Source organism: Acomys minous (assembly GCF_964271855.1).
Source record: "Acomys minous genome assembly, chromosome: 4".
Lineage (NCBI taxonomy): Eukaryota > Metazoa > Chordata > Mammalia > Rodentia > Muridae > Acomys > Acomys minous.
Genome location: NC_140486.1, coordinates 39,962,340 through 39,974,476, shown reverse-complemented (window position 1 = coordinate 39,974,476; position 12,137 = coordinate 39,962,340).

The following is a 12,137-nucleotide window of genomic DNA, read 5'->3' as shown; positions in this document are numbered from 1 at the left end:
CTCATAGCTACTGTCTTCTTATTGTGTCCTCATATGTGGATCAGGGGAGTTCTCTGGGGTGTTGCAAAAGGAAACTAATACCACTCATAATAGGCCACTCTCATCAGCCCCACCAAAAAACAAAAACAAAAACATAGCCCCACCTCCCATTACCATCCTACTAGGACCAGGTTTCAAATCATGACTTTTAGGAATGGCTGGGTGCCTTTGTCTCCGAAGTAATGGGGTTAAGACACCAACCTCAGCTGCCAATTAATTTCTTTAGTGCCTCCTCTATAGTGTCCTGAGACCTTCTCCACCAACATTAAAGACACTATGTGTAGACCTCCAAGATGTAAATTTTATTCAGAAACTCATTTTTTAAGCAGTCTTGTTCATCAATGTCTAGTGGTAGCTTAATCACAATTTCATAAAAATGTTAGTATTAGGACAAAGCTGGGTTTAGTAGTTATAGTGTAATAAGGGAGGTGTCACCAAGGGATAGAATTAGAACCAACGTGTGTGGTCATCCCAAATTAAGTGTTCCAGGGCAGAGTGAAGCTGATATTTGCATAGGTATTTGGAATTGGGCCACAGCCTTCTCTCCTCGTATCTATTTATGTCTATTGACCTAAATGGAGGCAGGACAGGAATGCATCAGAAGTCAGATTCAGCCATGCACAGGCTGGCAATCTTCAAGCTTCTGACAGAAGCCAGGTAACGGGCTCATGGGACTTCTAGCATTATTTGGGAACAACCTGGTAGAGCTGTAGCAAGGCTTCCTTGTCTAACTGGTTTCAGATTAATATTTAAATCCATCCTGAACAAACTGTACCCTTTAGGTGTAGGGCTGATAAAGCTGCCCCCAAGTTGCAATGATCCAGAATCCATATTAATGAAATTTTTTTTATTCATTTATATTTATTGCTTGATATGTTATTGGGACCTTGAATATGCTTGGTGAGCACTTTACCACTGACCTAAATCACCAATGGGACTTATTCTTACTTTATAGTCCAGAAAGGATGATGAGACACTCATTCGCTACTTCCTTCCTTTCCTCCCTCGCTCCCTCCTTCCCTTCTCTCCCTCCCTCTCCTCACCCTCTCTCCTCCCAGGAGATAGAAAGTCATACATACATAACTTTTTTTTGAGACAGGGTCTCATATATCTCAGACTGGCCTTGAATTCACTATGTAGAGGAGGGTGGCCCTGAACTCCTAATCCTCCTATCTCCACTTCCTGAGTACTAGAATTATATAATTATAAAAACCAGTAAGTCCTCTACAACTGGAAGTATGGAGGCAGAGACTGAACAATACTCCCCCTGCCTCCATGCTGGCACTCTGTCTGGTCTGAGCTTGTGCAGGCCTTGCATGTTCTGTCACCGTCTCTGTGAGTTTATATATACACACCAGCCCTCTTTTGTTCTGAAGACAGTTTCCCTGAAGTCATCTACCTACCACCTCTGGCTCTTGGAATCTTCCTGCCTCCTCTTGCATAGCTCCCTGAGCCCTGAGAGGAGGGGTTTGATAGTCATCTAGGGCTGAGTACTCCAAAGTCTCTCACCGTCTGCACACTAGCCTGTTATGGTCTCAGTAAATTATTATTGGCTACAAGAAGCTGCTTCTCTGACGAGGGTTGAGAGATGTACTTACTCATCTACGGGTAGAGCAAATGTCATTGGGGTTCATTTCATTGCTATGTCCTTTAGCTGAATAATGGTAACAGGTTTCCCCTTGGGTCTATAACCTATCTAGTCTCAGGTTCTTAGACACTTCAGCTATGTCAGGTATGGGTTCTATCTCATGGAGTTGCCCTTAAATCCAACCAAGGTCATCTCAGTTTCAATGTCATCTCCTCTGAGAGGCTCTCCTAACTATACGGTCTATTCCTTTAACCCCTTCCCTTCCATCTGCTAATGTTTCTTTGATTTCTGCACAATGTTCACTGCTGGCTTGAGCCAAGTTGCCTCCCAATGGAATTCTACCACTGATTTTGTAGGTCTAGACCTGTTACCCATCAGTCCTGGTTAGCCCAGAGAGCAAGGACAAAGAGACACAGGCCTCTTTGGAGTACCTGTGGGATCTAGGCCTGAAACAGCAATGCACACTGTATGCAGGCACAATGGATGGAGGGTGTATCTATTCTGAAAGCTGCCAGACCAGGGGAAAATGTGGGCAAGATCTCCATCCTCTGCAATCAGACAGTCCTTCAATTTAAAGCATGCAGAAGGGGCTGACAGTGGAGATCCTTGGTAAAAGAGACTAGTCAAGGTAGCATGATCCCTCTATCTGCCATTACAAAAAAAAGTTTGAGACAATTGCCTGAGGTACAAGGATTGACTGGTATCTTCCTCAAGGACTGTCTTCCAAGCACAAGTCAATGCTGTCTCAGCAACCACATCCGACACCTCACTTTTCATCTAGAAGACTTCTCACACCTTACTAGTACCTTGCTTATGATGTGTCAAGTACACATTGACTCCCCAACACCTGTTCTGCATGAGCTAGGCTGCATAAGTAAATTATCTTCCTACTTCTCCTGTCTTTCATGTCATTTACAGATTAAGTTGTTCTTCCGTTTGATGGTGTTATTTTCTGTCCACCTCTGGTGACTACCGTCCTTAAATTGCATCTAGATCCTTTGTTCCAATCAAGACAGCATCACGGAAGTAACAGGCTTACCTTGCAGAGTGACACACTTTAAAAATGAAAGAGCTTAAAAACTCTTTCCTTTCCCCCACCTTTCAGAATAAGCCCGCCTCATTCCCCACATGTTGGATGCTAGGACAAGCCCTATTCATGCCCTGCCAAATAACCACATCTGTATGTCCTATTCCTCTCCACGTGCCTTGTAAGTCTGATCTAGGATATCATAAATTCTCTTAACAGAGACATAGAGAACAGAATGACAGTGAATCAGGAGCAAACGCAAAGCCATAAGGACAGCGCAAGCTGCACATGGACGTTTAAGAAACAGGTTACGACCTACAGCCGCTGCTTTAGATGCCTACATACAGGCAGCCTGGAGCATGAGAACAGCACTGCTTTAAGTGAGCAGCAACTCCACAGAAAGTCTCTCCGTGAAAGTTATGAGAACTGATGTGCAACCTACAAATACACAGATGCTTGACACAATCACCCTGAAGTCATAGCTAGAATTAGATACTCAAAGAGCACACAAAAGCGCTTTGACATCCATCTGCTTACACACAGCTTTTGATTAAGAACAGGATTTTAATGAAAAAGAGATAATTTAATTCTGCTCTCCATTTGTAAGCAACAGAAACTAACGCCTGCCAATTTACCAGGAAAGAGGAGGCAGGCGTTATTAGGAGAGTACAGTCAGTGATAATTTGCTGGGAAATGGCTGAGGAATAAAGAAGCCCAGGAATCAGGCTGCTCTGGCATCTGAGGTAGGAGAACCCACAGTAGTCTCCTAAAATTATTAATGCCAGATTTTGGGTGCTCTGACCATTTATTAATGTTCATGTTAAATTCAGGTTCAAATCCTAAGGATTGTATATCTAATTGCTTTTAATTGCTTTACCACTGCCAATGTGGGCAAGACAATCCAACTAGGGCTGTAGCCACCATCTCCCAGACAGAATCAGGAAGCTGTTATCACAAAGCAAATGATCCTGGGTGATGGTCAGGGTTGTGGATAGATGCCCATCCTCATTATCAGGTGACTTGCTGAGAAAGGCGGTTCCCATCTTCACTATGTATCTTATATATTAATGTCATAACACTGATAGTACATAATTATGTAATCAACACAAAATTAATTATGTTGACAAAATAGCGCAGCATAGGGATAGGAGAAACACTGTCCACTACAGTGCATTCACCATGGTAAATTCTGTCCCCTTCATTTACAGCAGTTTCTCAATGCACAAGCCATATAGTTCTTTTGTAGTCATCAGCCCATACTTTATGCTACACTTTAACACGTAGCCTCTGTTCCGCTATCATCTTCCCCAGAGCTCTGGGGAGGAGCATGTGCACCTGCGGGTGCCTGAATGTCTCCATCTTTCATCATGAGGCTGACTTCCATGTTCCATGTGAGCCAACAATCACACAGAGCTCACTCACTGAAGCTTTTTTTTTTTTTAATCCTTCACCTTATGATTTATGGTATTTGCTTTTTAAGGAAAAACTAAAATGAAATTCAAAATTAAATGAAATGTAACTCTTAGCACCCTTTGTTTGTCTATAGTGCTGGTCATGGCTACTGTGTTCCAGAGAAGCACATTTTCCTCTATTAATAAAATGACATCTAGGGGCTAGAAAGACAACTCAGCGGTTAAGAGCACTTGCTGCTCTTGCAGAGGACTTGGGTTCAGTTCCCAGCACCCACATGGCAGCAAACAACAGTCAGTAGCTCCAGTTTTAGAGGATTTGATGACACCTTAATGGCCTCCTTTGGCCAGTGCTGCACAGACAGACATTCAACTAAATACTCATAAAATAAAATAAAAACAAATCTTTAAAAAGTGACATTTGTCCAGCATCCCTGATTCCTCCATCCTCCAGACAGCTTTCAGGAGTCCCTGCTAAAAGTCAGCCTATGCCCTGTACATCCTTTTACTCTTGTCAGCATCCCTAACCTCGGCCTCCTTCATCTTCTATACAGGACACAGTATGAGCCTCTCCTGAGATTTCCCAGCTTTCATCCACAACCATGCAATCTTCAGCCTGCAGTCAGCCGTATCTTTCAGTAATACAGAACATGCCCCTTTCAGGTCAGGGCTCATGGCTCCCTGACACACCCACAATAAAATGCACACAGCCAGCAAAGCCTGCTAATGCCGTCAACCTCTCCCCCTCTTTGAGCTATGCTCTTCCCATTCCTGGACCAGCTGACTGGAGCCTGCCTCAGGGCCCTTCTCCTGCTTCTGCTGCCCACTCTCAGCCTACACAAGGCTGTACAGCTTGCTTCTTCCTACCTCCTTCAGGTCTCAGCTTAAGTGTTATGTCTCTAGAGGGCCTTCGGTGACTCATCACCATTTCTACAAACCCTTTCCTACTCTCTCCATCCCTTTCCACTGCACATGAAACCAACTACAGAGCACCAAGCTAAATGTGTCTTGTGTCTCTGTCCCATGGGAGAACAAGCTCCATCAGAACAGGCATGTCTTAGTTGCTGCTGAGTTTTCATCTCCTACAATGCTGTCTATCACATAATACCCTCTCAACTGATTCTTGTTTGTTTGTTTGTTTGTTTGTTTTTGAAAAATGAATCTAGCTGGGTGTGGTGGTACACACCTTTAATCTCAGCACTCAGGGAGGCAAAGGCTGGTGACTGCTGTGAGTTCAAGACCAGCCTGGTCTACAAAGCGAGTACAGGACAGCCAAGGCTACACACACACACACACACACACACAAACCCTCTCTCAAAAAAAACCAATAAATGAGTGAATCTTACTACTTTTGAATACAACACTGATTCCCACGTTATTTATAAAGCCAGTTACCATAATGGAGAGTTGATATGACCATGAAGGCAGAACAAAGCGGGTAGCAGAGCAGCAAAATAAGAACTCTGGAACCCCAGTTTCTGGAGGCAGCCCCCACCATGATGCCAGACTGCACCACCACCCCCACATTTGGTATCTTACAGATCTTAAGCAATATTGCTTATTCAATTGAACATATAGTATCTTTATGTCTAAACAAAAACAAACAACAAAACAGAAACAAATTCCTGTTCTTTGGAAAACAAGAAAGCAGAAATAGGAGTACTCTAGGCCTGTGTCTGGATGTTATGGAATCTGCTTCATCTCCTGGCAGCGGTGATCTTACTTGGCCCCTCATCTGACCTCTGATATCAGAAGTAGATGCCTGTTTAGATGCCTGCTAAGTGAAGGGTTTAGAAGTCAGCATTTGGGTTCAGAAAATACAGGCTTGAATTTATGATGTCTGGCACTCCTAGTCCTATAACTTTGGTTAGGTTTCTGATGAACTCATTTGGTCATCTGAATCACACACCTACTTCATGGGTTAAAGTGGACAGTCCTCAAGATGTGGCTGTTGTAGGGCTTGGCCCAGGGCTTATAAAGAAACACTCATAGCTTATGCATTACTGCCTTGGACCATCTCAGTCGGGTATAGGTCCTTGGGGTTGGGTCCGCGGCACATCTCCTTCCAGCCTTCTTTTCCTTGGAGTTCCCAAACACTAATTAACGGTTTGCATGCTACATTTGCGTAACACACAGGCTCATGGTCAGATGAGCTATGTCTAACCAACAAGAATGTCCTGGCCACTAAGCCTTACTTTTCGAAAACACACTGCCTTTGCGGCATTTCATTGTCTGTGCTCTGATAAATGACAAGCTGCTTTCCTCAGAATGGATCAGGAATCCTGTTTCTTAGCAACACCATTCCCACAGGCAATAGAAGACAGAACATAATTCCCTTTGGGCATTAAAAATCTGCTCATAATACTGAAAATGTGCCCGTTTTCCCTTGGATCCAGAATGAGAAATCAGTTCTCTACCTATAAAAGAGACCACAATTAAGACCCTTCCAGTGCAAGCCTTTGAAGAATTTAACTCATTCCCATTGCAGGTTATGCTGTTTCAAGAGACATTTTTTAACAGATACTGCAGAATCTCGATGTCTCATGGCCTTGACTGTCATAACTCAAAATTAAGAATGAAGCTTTTCTAATTCTAAGCTCTTTCCTCCCACCACCTCCCTACTTCATCTTTCAAAGAAAGCATATCAGTCACTTGTTTCAAATACCAGCTGTGCTCTTCAGTCTGATATTCTAAACTACATAAAGAATTTTATGTTTTTCCTAATATAAAATGAGCTCATTATAAGTGCAAGGTCGATTTAAAGGTTAAAAGCCAAAAAAAATGATCTATTCTCCTGCTGGCTACTACACTTAAGATTTTATGTGCCAGGTACTCAGCTTAGCTATGTTATTTATACTTCAAAAAACATTAATTCTCATCAACATGAAATTGAGACTTCAAGGTCATACAGCTAGTAGACAAGGTTTCTCATACATTATTCATTAGTTAGCTTAACATTTTGGTGCTGCATTCAACTTGTAACTGCCTTTGACTTTATTTGTTGATTCTACTTAAACAAATAGCTCAAGTTACATAAGTTTGAGCTTCTAGAAAATACATCCTTTAACAGTATCCAATACACAGAATTAACACTTAATCCTTTAGTTTTCAAAGATAGATTGAAAGAATTCAATCAAGTAAAAATGAGCCTCTGAGCTGTAAGCTATTTCTTACCAACCAGGGCCAATCTATTTTTTTCCAGCTATTTGATAATCAGAGTAATTGATCATACCTTCTCCATGACTGCAACTCTGTTGTGCCCTCCCTGTGGGTTACTAGGTGACTAGAAAAAAAAAAATGTGGCCACAATTATTTAAAGTGTGTTCCCATCTGAGGGATCCAAATTTCCTAGACACCTGTCACTCAATTGCTTACACTTTCTATGACTAGAAGAAGTCTTGCCATTATGAATTAACAACAATATGAGTACCCCAGCAAATGCACTGTCAGTGATGCTGTTGGCTCAACCAACATTACCATTTGATCTATATAAAATGGTGCCTTCAGAAGGTATATCTGTATATAGGGTAAATATATGTGCACATATACTTGTATTTGATTATACATACATGGAATGGATTAGGGGTCGATGTATTGGACAGTTAAGGCAGGGCATTCTTAAGGCCTGCCTCTTCTTTCACTTGCATTGCAACATTAACTCACCACTAGAAAGAGAGCATTACCTTAAGTATTTTCACCTTCCCAAGCAAGTCAAGAATAAAGATACGGGCTGGAGAGATGGCTCAGAGGTTAAGAGCACTGGCTGCTCCTCCAGACGTCCTGAGTTCAATTCCCAGCAACCACATGGTGAATCACAACCATCTATAATATGATCTAATGCCCTCTTCTGGCCTACAGGTATACATGCAGGCAGAACACTGTATAATTAATAAATCTGTTAAAAAAAAAAAAAAGAATAAAGATACACTCTGTACCTGAAAATAGGTATGAGGTTTCCTAGCAAATTAAAGGAAAAGCATTGTGCAAATTCTCCCCACTCTCCCTCTTACCCTGGACATTGCATGGGAAGGTCTAGCTGAGCTGGGCCTACATTTGTGACCACAAAATGCAGACAGGTTTCTATGTTTCAAAAAGTTTCGTACCAAATACTGGCTTCAATATGGGCTGCTCCAAGCAACTCTGTTTTGTTATGGCAGAGGAAATACAATGATTACAGTCCGGACCAAATGCCATGGGTATATCCCAAGGTATGCACTGATTCTGAGCAGAATTGTCATTTCACACTTTTTTAAAAAATATTTTATTTAATTTTAATCTATGTGCATTAGTGTGAAAGTGTCAGGTCTTGGAGTTACAGACAGTTGTGAGCTACCATGTGGGTAGCTGGGAGTTGAACCCAGGTCCTTTGGAAGAGCAGGCAGTGCTCTTAACCACTGAGCCATCTCTCCAGCCCCCATTTTACAGTTTTATGTTCACAAGATAGAATCAAATTCTAGCAAGAATATCAGTGCGAGTATAAGAATGGCTTTGAGTCAGCTCTGATTTATAGTATGGTAAATGCCTTAATGACTTCAATAGTAATAACCCACCAGAGTTTGAGAATCACAGATAAGCAGGTATAAAAATACTCAATAAATACACAAAAAAGTTTAATCATGTAACTAATCTTGAAAGAAAAAGTCTTATAGAATTTGAAAAGAATTCAAAGCTAGGGACCTAAGTACATATACTAACAGACTCACCAACAGGACCAGAGGAAAAGCAAGTGGAAGGCAGGGTTGTTGGTTTACTGTTTACAAGAGGAACCTCCTTGAGTCCATTTGACAAGAAGCTGAAGTGGAAATCTACATACCATATTAGGAAAGAGACTCAGCAAAGGATGCCAAGAACACTTTGGCCTTCTAGTGAGAGAGCAGTAACCCAAGCTGGCTACCCAGGCTATGTCAAAACCAAAAATGTTCCCATGGCAAACTGGGACTATGGGCGCCTGCATTTTGATAGAATCCAAATGGTTTTTTGTTGTTGTTGTTTTGGGTTTTTGTTTTTGTTTTGTTTTTTGGTTTGGTTTGGTTTTGGTTTTGGTTTTTTCCTTGCTTGATACAGGATACAAGATGGACACTTTCTTGAAAACCTGGGGATTGGCACTATAGTTCAGTTGCTAGAGTGCTTCCTAGCATGCAGGAAGCCCTGCATTCAATGCCCAGTACCAATAAACCAGCACTCAGGAGGAAGAGACAAGACTTGAAGGTCATCCCTTGGCTATGTATCAAATTTCAGACCAGGCTTGGCAACCTGAGACTCTATCTCAAAAACAAAGCAAAACCAACTCACAAACCATAGGCTTTGATTCTAGGAGCCCCTAAGCTCTGGTGGATTTGTATGTCCACTCCCAAATCCCTGTGAACACAGAACATATTTCTACCTGGGGAAAATTAACTGAATACAGTGAGAAAAGTATATAACCAGTACAAGACCTTCCCAGCATCCTCCTGTTCCCTATCACACTGAGCATGGAGTTAACAGAAGGACCCTGAGCAGCTGAGCTGGGCAGAGGCCATGCAGTGGGGTGTTTAAAACGAGATACTTAGAAGCTGCAAAAAAGAATAGGTAAATTGGGGAGGAAGCAAAACTTCCGGAAATAAAAACAAAAGCAATGAAATGTAGAAACATAGTATGTCAGACAGTAGTCTAGATAGGATACATTAGAATTTGTGAAAAGTACAACAGACTATAGAAAATCACAAGTCCAGTAAACAAATGTAGAAGACATGAAAAAAGCTAAGACTAGGATGTCTAGCAATGTGTCTGGTAGGAGTTGCAGACAGGCAGAGTAAAGAGACCAAAGAGATAAGTGCTGTTATCTAAAACCAAAGAAAAATACCCAGAGGTGACAAGCAGGAGAAATAAACCTAACCCTGGTCATATCACAACACAACCACAAAACGCCCAAGATGGAGACAACTTAAGATGAAATGAGAAAAAAGAACCACCCCCAATGAAACAAAGAGGCTGAAAGACAATGGATTCACAACTTGAAAGTGCTGAGGAAAAGCAGCTACAAAGAGGCCAAAACAAATTGCAAACCAACAAACCTCAACAAGACCCTTCCTGGGGCGGGAGGTTGAACAGGGTAGGCAAACATCTTAGACTTATAACCACTTGAAAAGTGAGTGTGGCACGACTAGGTCAAGCCATTTTTGGTGCAGTGCATAGCTTTGCTAGGCCAGTATGCTTGGTGCCAAGTCCCAAGGACCATTGTAACAACCTCTACGGTTAACACAACAGCAATGCTTTCCCATAGTCATGAAGCCCGAAGTCCCAAACCAAGGTGGGGGAGGGGGGGCGGTGAGGGGACAGCTTCACTACCTTTGTATTTTTGGTACACTTTGGCACTTTGTATTCAGTATGGCTTCTTTTTGGTCAGGCTTCTTTTCAATATTTGACACTGCCATAAACTGCCTTGTGTATCAGAATCTGCCCACTGTCACTTTCATGTTATGTCCTTGTTTATGACAAATATTCATATCTGGGTGTTCCCAGTTGGATTATAACAGTGTCAGTGTGTATGTATGCTAGTAAACCTGTATGTAAGTTTCTCTACACCAGCGGAGCCCATGTTTCATTGGTCTTGGAATATAAAACACTAAAATAACTTTGTTATTTTAAAATGGGAAAGTGAGATTAGAGAAACTTACAACAATGAGCCCCTTACACACTTCTTGTTCCCTAAGGGTCCTGTAACATCCTCAGAGCTTAAAGCTCTAGAAACTTATTATCTGTCATGGAGATCAGAAATAGGAAATTCAGTTGTAGACACTGGTTTCTCCCAGAGGCTCTCAAGAAGCCACTCCTCTCTTAGGTTTTGGTGGCTGGTAGCTATGTCACCACCTTCTTGTGTCCTTCTCTCCTTGCATCTTCTCTTAAGAACATGGTGCTGCATTTAGGATCATCCTAGTCCAAATGATGCCATCTTGGGATCTTTACCTTAACTATGTCTGCAGAGAACCTTGCTCCAAATACATTCATGCTCTGAAGTTCTAGGTGGACAAATCTTTGGGGTCCAAACACAATTCAACCCAGTACTCATGTTAAAAATATAAAGGTAGCCAGGTAAGAAACCTAAACAGTAGAATGTGTAAGTTCTAAGTAAATGGAGGAAAAATATCCACAGAAAGCAATCTCCTTAAAGGTAGAAAAGAGGAAATGAAAACTAAGTTAAGGCAGGTAATAGTGGCGGTGATTATAAACAAATTAAAAATTGCTTGAAATGTTAAGATACGATTATTGAAAGACAGTGTCAGATTAGATTAAAAACAAAGCAAAATAATGCACATGCTACTTTCAATAGTCACAGGCTTTGGTCTCAATCTCTTTAATCCCTCCCCCAATGCCCTGGCTGTAATGTACTGACAAAGGCACTCAAATCACCTTCCTGTATGATGGCCTCAGACTAAAGTGTACACCTCTGTTCAGAAGAATGATCAACTGAAAAGGCTCCAACTGAATACTTAGAGGAAAAGGAAGAACTCGCTGAATGCCAGCAGTCCCTGCTCTCTGCTTCGGGGTCTGCCCTGCTAGTGAGGCGAGCCGGCAGCCTCTCTTTATACCTCGCTCACTAGACTGTGCCCTCAAATCAAGAGCCCAAACACATCCTTCAAATGGCAGAAGTAACACAATGTGTGACAATATTGAGACCAGACTATATAGAGATTACAGAATAAAAGTTTAGAATTAATTTTTACAAAAGGAAACATTCTTTTTGAAGCTAAAATCTTTTATAAGCAGTGGCTAGAGAGCTCTTTCTTCCTGTGGAATTTCAAAGATTAAAAAAAGTTTCAACTACTTCTAGATGGTATAAAAGATTAATGGGGCCGGGCGTGGTGGCACACGCCTTTAATCCCAGCACTCGGGAGGCAGAGGCAAGCGGATCGCTGTGAGTTCGAGGCCAGCCTGGTCTACAAAGTGAGTCTAGGCTACACAGAGAAACCCTGTCTCGAAAAACCAAAAAAAAAAAAAAAAAGATTAACAAAACTTTAAAACTTTAAGATTTGTTTTTTTATCTCATCTTTATTCTTTAGCCAGTTCCACACCTTAATAATAAATTCCTTGAAAT